The sequence below is a fragment of the Vespula vulgaris genome, chromosome 4, assembly GCF_905475345.1.
Source record: "Vespula vulgaris chromosome 4, iyVesVulg1.1, whole genome shotgun sequence".
Lineage (NCBI taxonomy): Eukaryota > Metazoa > Arthropoda > Insecta > Hymenoptera > Vespidae > Vespula > Vespula vulgaris.
Window position 1 is genome coordinate 5,858,193 of NC_066589.1, and position 9,308 is coordinate 5,867,500.

Sequence of the window (9,308 nt, forward strand, 5' to 3'; positions counted from 1 at the left end):
TAATTAATTATATGCGAAGGCAAAATATTTGCAGTTAAATGTATTGCTGATAAAGAAGATAACTGTTGTTCCAAGAAAACAATCAAAGTAGAATTCTTTTTTATCGACTGTATTTTTTACGGAGAAAAAATAGTTCCAATCTGTAACACTCGGAAGATACATAACAGCAGCACTGTTCCCGAATCGATTCTTTCCTTATGTAGACGCGAATGCAGCTGGATTCTTCTTGTGTTAATAAATATAAAGAATATGATACGATCTAACATGGTAAACATATTAGAATTTTACATATATACATAGATTTTAAATCATGTTTCTATTAAGAAAGTTGTGTTAAAAGAATAAGATAAGCGGACTTATATTACAAAATATCTCTTTTATTTTCAAATTCAACTTCGATGGATGCTGTTTAATGCTATCCAGATAAATATACATGTACACATTTATAATGAGAATCGATATTGAAAAATCTCGACTTTTTCGTTTCTAAATTCGTTGTTCTTAATCGAATAAAAAGATATGATATCTGTAAAAAATTTTTTTTAAATATCTCTCGAGGAAATCAATTAAAATTAACTTTCATTTGCTATTTGCTTCTTTTTGAGAGATTTCTCAAATCGAGTTCTTCTCCAAAGAGAAATAAAATTTAAGAGAGAGAGAGAGAAAGAGCGAGAGAGAAACAGAAAGAAATAAAAGACAAAAAAAAAGAAATCTGAAAGCAAGAAAAAGTATTTTGTAGAATCTTGAAGATTTTTCTGAAGTCGCGAAGAAGTCAAGAAAGTCGGTGGTTTGTTCTTTGAAAGGTGTACCGCGCGTGTTTGCTCATGCTTCCTGCTAATGAATCGAACAAACGGTCGGACGAGTTCGTTGCGACGGCCGTCGGACATCGTGGCTAAATAAGACCTCTACATCTTTCCTTTCGTTCGAAGACGCGATCGAAGATTAGTTCTTCGTAGGCAGGACGTGAAACTGCACTACGGTGCCACGTGCTCTTATATTTTATCGTGATATTTTTTAATTGTCTATGCAAGTCTTCGGCTATTTCATTTTTTCTTTCCTCTATTCTTCTTCTTTTGCTTTTGCTTTCGCTTTTATTACCAAATTCTCATATAGCCTTTGGAATTTTTGTTATTGTTGTTGTTGTTGTCGACGTCGTCGTTGTTGTTGCTATTGAGGATTCGTCGAAATTACTAAATATCTATTTATTAATCGATTATTAAAGTTACCACAAAAATTTTGATGCGTTCTTTGTGATTTTTCTTCGGTAAAATACGATAAAGACAATGGGCGTGTATATTTCAGTGCCAAGATTTTCATTATGTTTCTTTTGTTTTAATCAACTTCCACGCTGTCTATTTTTGCATAATATTATTCATTTAAACTGAAAAAACTAATTTCAATAAGTACCAATATCTTTTTCACGATTCGGTTATGTAAGACATTGCTATATTCATTTTTATAATTCCCATATCCGATAGAACAAAATTCAAAGCTTTTGATTGCTATACTGTTATTTTTCTTTCTTATGAATCAATGTGTATAAAGTAATTAGAATTTTGTGTTTTAAAATGACACATAGGTATGTAAATATATTTAACTAAACTTATATTAACACTTTTTTCTATCATATTTACAGTTTATACTTTTTCATATTTTAATCTTTAGTTAATATTATTTTACGTATATATATATATATATATATATATATATATATATATAATACTATATTTTTATATATACTATACGATATAATAATTATAAATTTAATATAAACAATATATATATTATATTATATTATATATAAACGATAATCCCTTAATTACAAAATACATATTTTTATGCAAAAGAAGAAGGAAACAATAAAAAGAAAAAAAAAAAGAGAGAGAAAGAACAAACCTTGAACAAGGGACTCAACATATTTTTGTCTATATATCATTAAATAGAAATAAATCTAATCATATAGGTAGTATGTTTGTTCTATAAAAAATGAACTAAATGAGAAAACAGAACAAAAAATTAAATGAATCAGAATCTTTTGACTTTTGTTCGGAGAAAGGAATTCCTCGCGCGTGCGTTTGTGTACACGACTATTAAGTGCTTACATTTATGCCTGTCATAATTGGCTTTGTTAAATGAAGAGAGTGTCCGAGGAATTAGCTTGTGGGTAATAGCACGGCTATTTATTAACACGCGAAACGAGGTGCCACAAGCAAGACGAGAACGAATACCATGTGCTTCGTGTTTTCTGTTCAAAGGACTGTTATTTTTCTTTTGGATATGGCGAGACTTTTCCAATAAACATGTGACACTTGTTCGATGGTAAGTAACGATGAAGATATTTGTTAGATTATTTACGAAAGGAAGCTAAAAAGAAAAGAAAAGAAAAGAGAATATAAAAGAAACGCTAATGATAAAAATAAATTACAAAAATTACTCTTTACTATCGATATTTCTTCAGAGAGCTTAATTCATTTGTAATAGCGTAGTTAATTAGATTAGATTTCGAGAAAGGAGAGAGAAAGAGAGAGAGAACAAAACCGGAAGCTCTGAAAACGAACAATCGTTGTTTACACAAAGATACAATTGTTTTCATTATTTTTTCGACTCTAAAAACATTCACAGAAGTCGGCGTTCGAAAATTCAAAGAAAAATACGAGAGGGTCATATTCTCCCTTACTTGTGATTTTTCTCTCCCTAGTTTCTCTTCTTTAGCTTTTACATTTTCCTCTCTCGATTCGTTTCTTCCTGTTTCAAAGAAAAAAAATAAAAAAAAAAAAAAAAAAAAAAAAGATAGAAAAACTGACCCGTTACCCTATATTCCTCCCGCGTGACGTCTTTTCCATAGATTTCACCAAAAGGGTTTTATGGTCTGGATATTTCAGAAGACTTCTTAGAAAACGTCGTCCTTTTTTCCGCTCTTTCTTTCAAAAAAGAGAAATATTTTTTCAGGCTGTCGATTATTTTTCTATGTCATATATACATATACACGTATAAAGATAAAGCTATGCGCGTGTGAAGTTACATAGCTACTTAAACTTATGATAATTTCTTATCCCAAGCTTCTTTAAGTGTTTCCTCATCTCGAAGAGTTAATAAAATAGATATATACATGCTTGCATAAGTGTCGTCAACATATGCAGAACCTACAATTGATATTTTACGTTTGTTCGATCATGTCAATGCAATATTCTCATTCGTTCCTCCCACAAGGATTTGTCGTACAACTATAATTTTTATCTGTCATTTTGAGGAGATAAAAAAAAAGAAGAAAGAAATAAGCACACGTATATGTATATGTATATATATATATATATATATATATATATATATATATTATATATTATATATATATATATATATACCTAATCCATTCGGCACGCAGGAGGAGATGTCGAGGTTGAGCTGGCACGGAGACTGGTCGGACCTTTTGTAGAGCCGAAATATAAAGCTAATCTCTCCGCGGTATTCCATTCCCGCGAGCATGGAATGCAGGACTAAAATGGTGAACCACCGACCACCCGACGAAGTATTTCATCGCAGAGAAGGAAGAAGAAGAAGAAGAAGAAGAAGAAGAAGAAGAAGAAGAAGAAGAAGTAGAAGAAGAAGAAGAAGAAGAAGAAAGAGGAGATGGAAAAGTAAGAGGAAGATTGGTAGAGAGAGAGAAAGAGAAAGAGAGAGAGATAGGACGAAGGTAGATTTACTATCAGAGGGATTTCATTCCTCCGGGGGTTTAGGCTTTCCAAGCAATCCCATTACCAGAGCCAAATGTGATTTAGGATCTTGGCCTTATAGCGTACACTGGCTTAACCATGCGGGGACTCCTTCGCATCTTGGGCACCATGGGCGTTTCATATCTCTCCTTAGGAGAGCCCTCCGAGTAGCCCTCCAACACTACCATGGCCGTTCAACTTAAGATCCTATCTCGATGGCGGAAAGAAAGAACGATCGAATGCAAATGTCCGATGCTCGACCGAAAGATGGCCGTCTAGATCGAGACTCTACTACCCACGGTTTAACCGCCAATCGTCTTTTTTCATCATTTATCTTGATTCTTCATGTTTCTACTAGCGACTCCTTTGCTTTTTCTTTTTCTTTCTTCTTTTCTCTTTTTTTATTTTCTCACACACACGCAACGGAATTTTTTGTGGTAGGTATATATTATTTTTTATATTATACACAATGGTACGGTTATGTTTCGTTTTATTCTTTTTCTGTTTTTATAACGTCTGATAGATATTTATATCAATGTCAAAAAGAAAAAGAAGAGGATAATAATATTTCGTTTATCCAAGTTTAATTAAAGAAACAGAGAAGATCGTATTGATTTTTCTCTTTCCTTTTTCGCAAATGATTATTATAGTGTACCTAAATTATTAAAGAAAATAAAGAGGAAAGAAAAATGTATGGCATACCGTCTTCGGATCATTTCTTCTTGATATTTACGACGACGATTTAGGAAGGATACATGAAGGTAGGAGTCGAAGAAATGTTTTCGAACAATATAGATTGAACAGAGTACAGGAACATGGTCGACCACTCCAAACGTTCCAATTGTCTTTTAGACTCTATACTTATCCTGTTTGTGGCCTTGAACAGCCGTCACCCGTGATTACGAGAGTCGTTCGAAGAACGTACGTGTTACCGTGCTCCTTCATGTATTCCTCCGTGGTACCTACTATTATGTAGACGATAATGGTCTACGCATAAATATTCACGCTGGCGATGCCCATAAATGCTACCGTCGCTGCGTGCAACTCTGCACACTCTCATGATATCTTACAATGCTCACGCACACACGCATATACATACACACACACGCACACGCGCGCATACATATGTATGTAAAAAGGTTTCTATCTTGACATAAAACAACGTATCACCGGATCCTCCGTATTTTAACAACGAACGAGATCATCAATCACGATGATCGAAACGAGAAACGAATTTCTATTCGGCCGACTTACTCGACTAATTTATGATTTTAATCAGTATCTGATTTCACTTCTTTGCAATTCCTTTTAAAGAGAAGTCTAACTTAAAAGAAAAAAAAAAAAAAATTAGCTGCATACGCAGGATGTTCAGATAAAACGATTTGAATATGCTTTTGGTTAATGATCGAATAATTTCGATCAATTAAATATCATGTCTCAAAAACATTTTCATTATCACTTACGTATATGTTCTTATTTATTATTACACGACAAACACATGGAATAATAATTATAAATTCGATATTAATCTATACGATTAATATACTATACTATAAACTATTATACAAACAAAATAAATTAATCTCTATAGAACGTGTTCAATTACACGAGTAATAAATTAATGAATGAATATTAACCAAAGATTTAGCAAGTATGTTATGATTTGTTAGAATTTTATAGAAAAGAAAATTCGTTGATAATAAATAGAAAAATGAGATGATGCAATAGAGACCGAGATAGAAAGTTTTGAGAAAGATTCGCCATCTTTTCACTTCCATTCTATCTCCCCGATTTGCCTTCGTCGATCGAGGAGTATCCCTGGAATGCTCGTCGGAGCGGTTCTCTCAAGGAGAAAAGCATCGTCGTTGGTTCGCCAACCAAAGAAAGAAAGAGAACGAGCGCTCGGGCTCCACTTACACAATTATCTGCACGCGGGATCTCCTTGGCAGCCGGTCGCTCATCGTTTTACTGCTCCCTGGTCTCTCTTTCCCTTTCCCTCTCTCTCTCTCTCTCTTTCTCTTTCTCTCTCTACTCTTTTTTTCTTTTTTTTTCTTTTGGATTCATTTCCAAGCCGTTTCAGTTTGATTTTTTTTCGTCTTCTTTTCCTTCTTTAGGCTCTGCATCCGTTCGTTCTTCCCCGTTCGTTACTCCTTCTTTCTTTTTTTCTTCTTCTTCTTCTTCTGCTTTTTCTTCTTCTTCTTCTCCTTCGGCTTCTTCTTCTTCTTCTTCTTCCAAAGTGCTGAGTGAGGTAGCCCGTCACCTTGAAAGCAGCTTTAAAATTGTCTACCTAATCCTTATAGGGCGAAAGGATACACGAGAGAGAGAGAGAGAGAGAGAAAGAGAGAGAGAGAGAGAGAGAGAGAGAGAGAGAGAGAGAGAAAGGGAGAGAGTGAGAGAGATGATCTTAAAACGCTGCCAGGTTTCTACGGTACGCTGGATTTACGTTGCTCTCAGCTTCTCCGAAGTACCCTCGTAATACTCGATATTGCCGTCTCGATAGTCCCGCATACGCAAAATCTCTGACGTCTATTTCGACTGGGATGTGATCAAGCGGGGTAACGGTTCTACAAAAATGAACCCTCCAATATCTCTTTTTTTCATTGGATAAATCGAACGTATTTATGTATGTAGATCGCATCAAAAAGAAAATAGTAATTATTAATATACTTAAATTATCTCATACGATAGTTGTTATTGATATATCCTATGTATTGTTTGACGTCACTTGAAAATGTTATTTCTTAAATGCAAGAAGAAAAATGATTATGTTATGTCTTGATCGAATCTATCAACGATTATCGTGATTGTCATGATTAGAAAAGATTATCAAAAATGGATGTAATTGAGATATCAAGAACATACGATAATAGAAACCTGTAATAAGTACGTGACATAGCCCGGATACATATCGACGGAGCTTCGAGTGTCGCATTTAAAAGGATTTACGACGTCAACAAAAATAATCGTTTAACGCGAAGAGTAGAAAGAGAGGTGCCGCGCTTGTTGGATCACCAAGCCGAATGGTCACGGAGACCATGTCTATTGCCCATCAAAGTGACCGGTCGAATGAACGCAACGTCGTCGTGAGGCCGACGACTTCTCGTGATTCGAATAATACTTGATCTGTATCCTTATGAACTCTCTTCCCCTTTGACTTTATCCTTATTTAACAATTTATTTATAGCGGAAATCTTAATTAACACGTTTTATATTCGTTCGTAATTGAACTCATTACTTCCTACATATATACTACTTCATTTAGCTTTCGTTCCAAACTCGAAGCGTTTTTTTTCATTTCTTTTTTTTTTTTTTTGGAAATTAATTGGCGAAAGATAACATTTAATATTTCCTAAGGGATTTTGTATTATAAAATCGGATTACAAGAAATTGTATATCTCTGTTTTTTGTAAACTTAAATTAATTATTTCATTATCAATCAATAATTCCGACATTAACGTATAAATCGTGCAAATAATTTTATTATATAAACAAACAAAAAGAGAAAAAAAAAAGTAAAAGGAATAGCAAATAAATGTAATATCGTTTCGGATAAGGTGTATAAATCCTATTATTCCTTTTACTTGTCTTATATAAGGAATATTATGAAGAATCTAAATATACCAAAATCTGCCGACATAAAACTGTCTTCACGTCGCTACGATAGACGTGAATTTCTTTGGAATGCGAACGAGCTGTTACTACGGTCATTTCTAAGTCTTGTCACCCTCTGTTAGAAATCGATAATGAAGGGGTACGATGCAAAGGGTCGGTAAATGAGGGTGAGGTGATATTTTAATGGAACAAATATCGTTCTAACTTTTTTCTCATGTTTCTGTATTTTTCTTAATTAACGAGAAATAATCTCAACAATTGAAAGAATTTTTTTTCCCAATAATAAAATAGTTTCACGAGATGATTACTATTTATATCCGAAAATATATATAATTAATATAGACAGGTATATATTTATTGATATTGTATACTTCTATTAAGATATTGTTTATGACGTCTATCTACTTCAATAATTTTGTGTTTTGCAAGAGGAAGTCGCTTGTATTATCTTCCGAGCTAGCTTTGGATAACGAAAGCGTTTCCTCGTGATAACCGAATGTCAAGGCAGTCCTTTATCGCACATGAAAGTTTTATGGTTTTGTATTATCTTCGTCTCCTTGAAAACTAAACTTATCTCTTCGCGAAACGTACGGAGCATTATTTTTTAGTTTTTTCCATTCTTCTTTTTCTTTCGTTTATTTTTTTCTTTTTTAACGAATCCGACCCAACGGATAAAAATTACAAAGGAGAGAAATGGCTCGTTCACGTGTGTACGAGATAAAAACGATAGAGGAAAGAAGGGTCTAAATCGAAATCTAATACGTGAAACGGTACATCGATCATTGCGTTGAAAACCGATCGACTTTAACGCACAACGGTAATACAATTCGTTGTAACCTTGTAGAGATTCGACGAAAAAAAAGAAATAATTTACGAACGAACGAGCACGTAAACCAAACGTTAAGATACATATATATATGTGTGTGTATATGTGTGGAGGGGGAAAAGAGCGAAGTTAAGAGTCACCAAGTATTAGCTTCATAAGTTTCTTTTTTTTGGTATAGGAAGCGTTTCTAATAAGAAGAATCCCTCGAGACCACTTGTGTCATGGAGAGATCCCGTTTTTCTCTCGAGTTCGATGGTATCCTATTTCCCCCTACTTATTCCATCTCGTAACCGCCCCTACCAGAGGAAATCTTACACCCTCTGGTCTTACCAACGTCGGATATAACCATGTGCTTTTTCAAAATGGCGTTGATCCTATCCCGTACTCCCTTCTTAATAATTGAATCTAACGATACATAAAGATATTCGTATCTCAAGAAATATTGATACTAAAAAAAGATAATTTTTTATCACAAATTACGATGGTTAAAAAAAAAATATGTATATATCTTTTTTCAATTTCTACGTACGAACGAAAGGGTCTATATAAATAAATTATGTTTCCGTTATATTTAAAAGAAGATGGCCGTGTGAATCACGTGTACACACGTGTACATTGGAAAAAGAGCATTACCGTTTGTCGAAAGCCAGATATTACGGGATACGTCCATGTCGCTGCTAATTGGATTCGGTCACCCTCCTCGTTGCAACAGCAACGTGAAAGCAGGAAAAGGGAGGAAGGGAGGGATTGGGGGCGGGTAAGAGAAGGATAGGGAGGAGGGAAGAATATACTTGAAGTTATATCTATAAAAGCATGCGTCAAGCATAATAAAGCAGAATCGTTGATGGTATCGCTAATAAAATCATTTCGTTAGCTCTCGCTGAACTAGACCCATGGAAACATGTCATTAGATTTATTTTACGACTAGCTCTTACGACTTTCTTGTTTGTTATGCTTTAACGTGGAAGTACAGGAAGTATACGCGAACATTAATCTTGCATCAGAGACGTTCTCTCTTCAGATATTACTTCGTTGCTGGCTCCAAACTCTGGAAAAAGAATATATAGATAGATAGTACATGGATATATGTATATGTACATATTTATATGTCTCAAGTGACTATCTTCTAGTACGTCCAACCTATTTCACTTAATACTTTT

The 9,308-nt window shown here is 34.0% G+C and overlaps 1 protein-coding gene across 1 annotated transcript in view; it reads left to right on the forward strand.

Annotated features, from left to right (window-relative positions):
• The first annotated feature begins 2,043 nt into the window (after window positions 1–2,043).
• LOC127063323 (homeobox protein abdominal-B-like) overlaps window positions 2,044–9,308 on the forward strand; it is an 87,024-nt gene continuing 79,759 nt past the window's right edge. The window contains exon 1 of the mRNA XM_050992944.1: window positions 2,044–2,319. The gene's annotated coding sequence lies outside the window, so the exon portion shown is untranslated. The remainder of the gene's footprint in view (window positions 2,320–9,308) is intronic.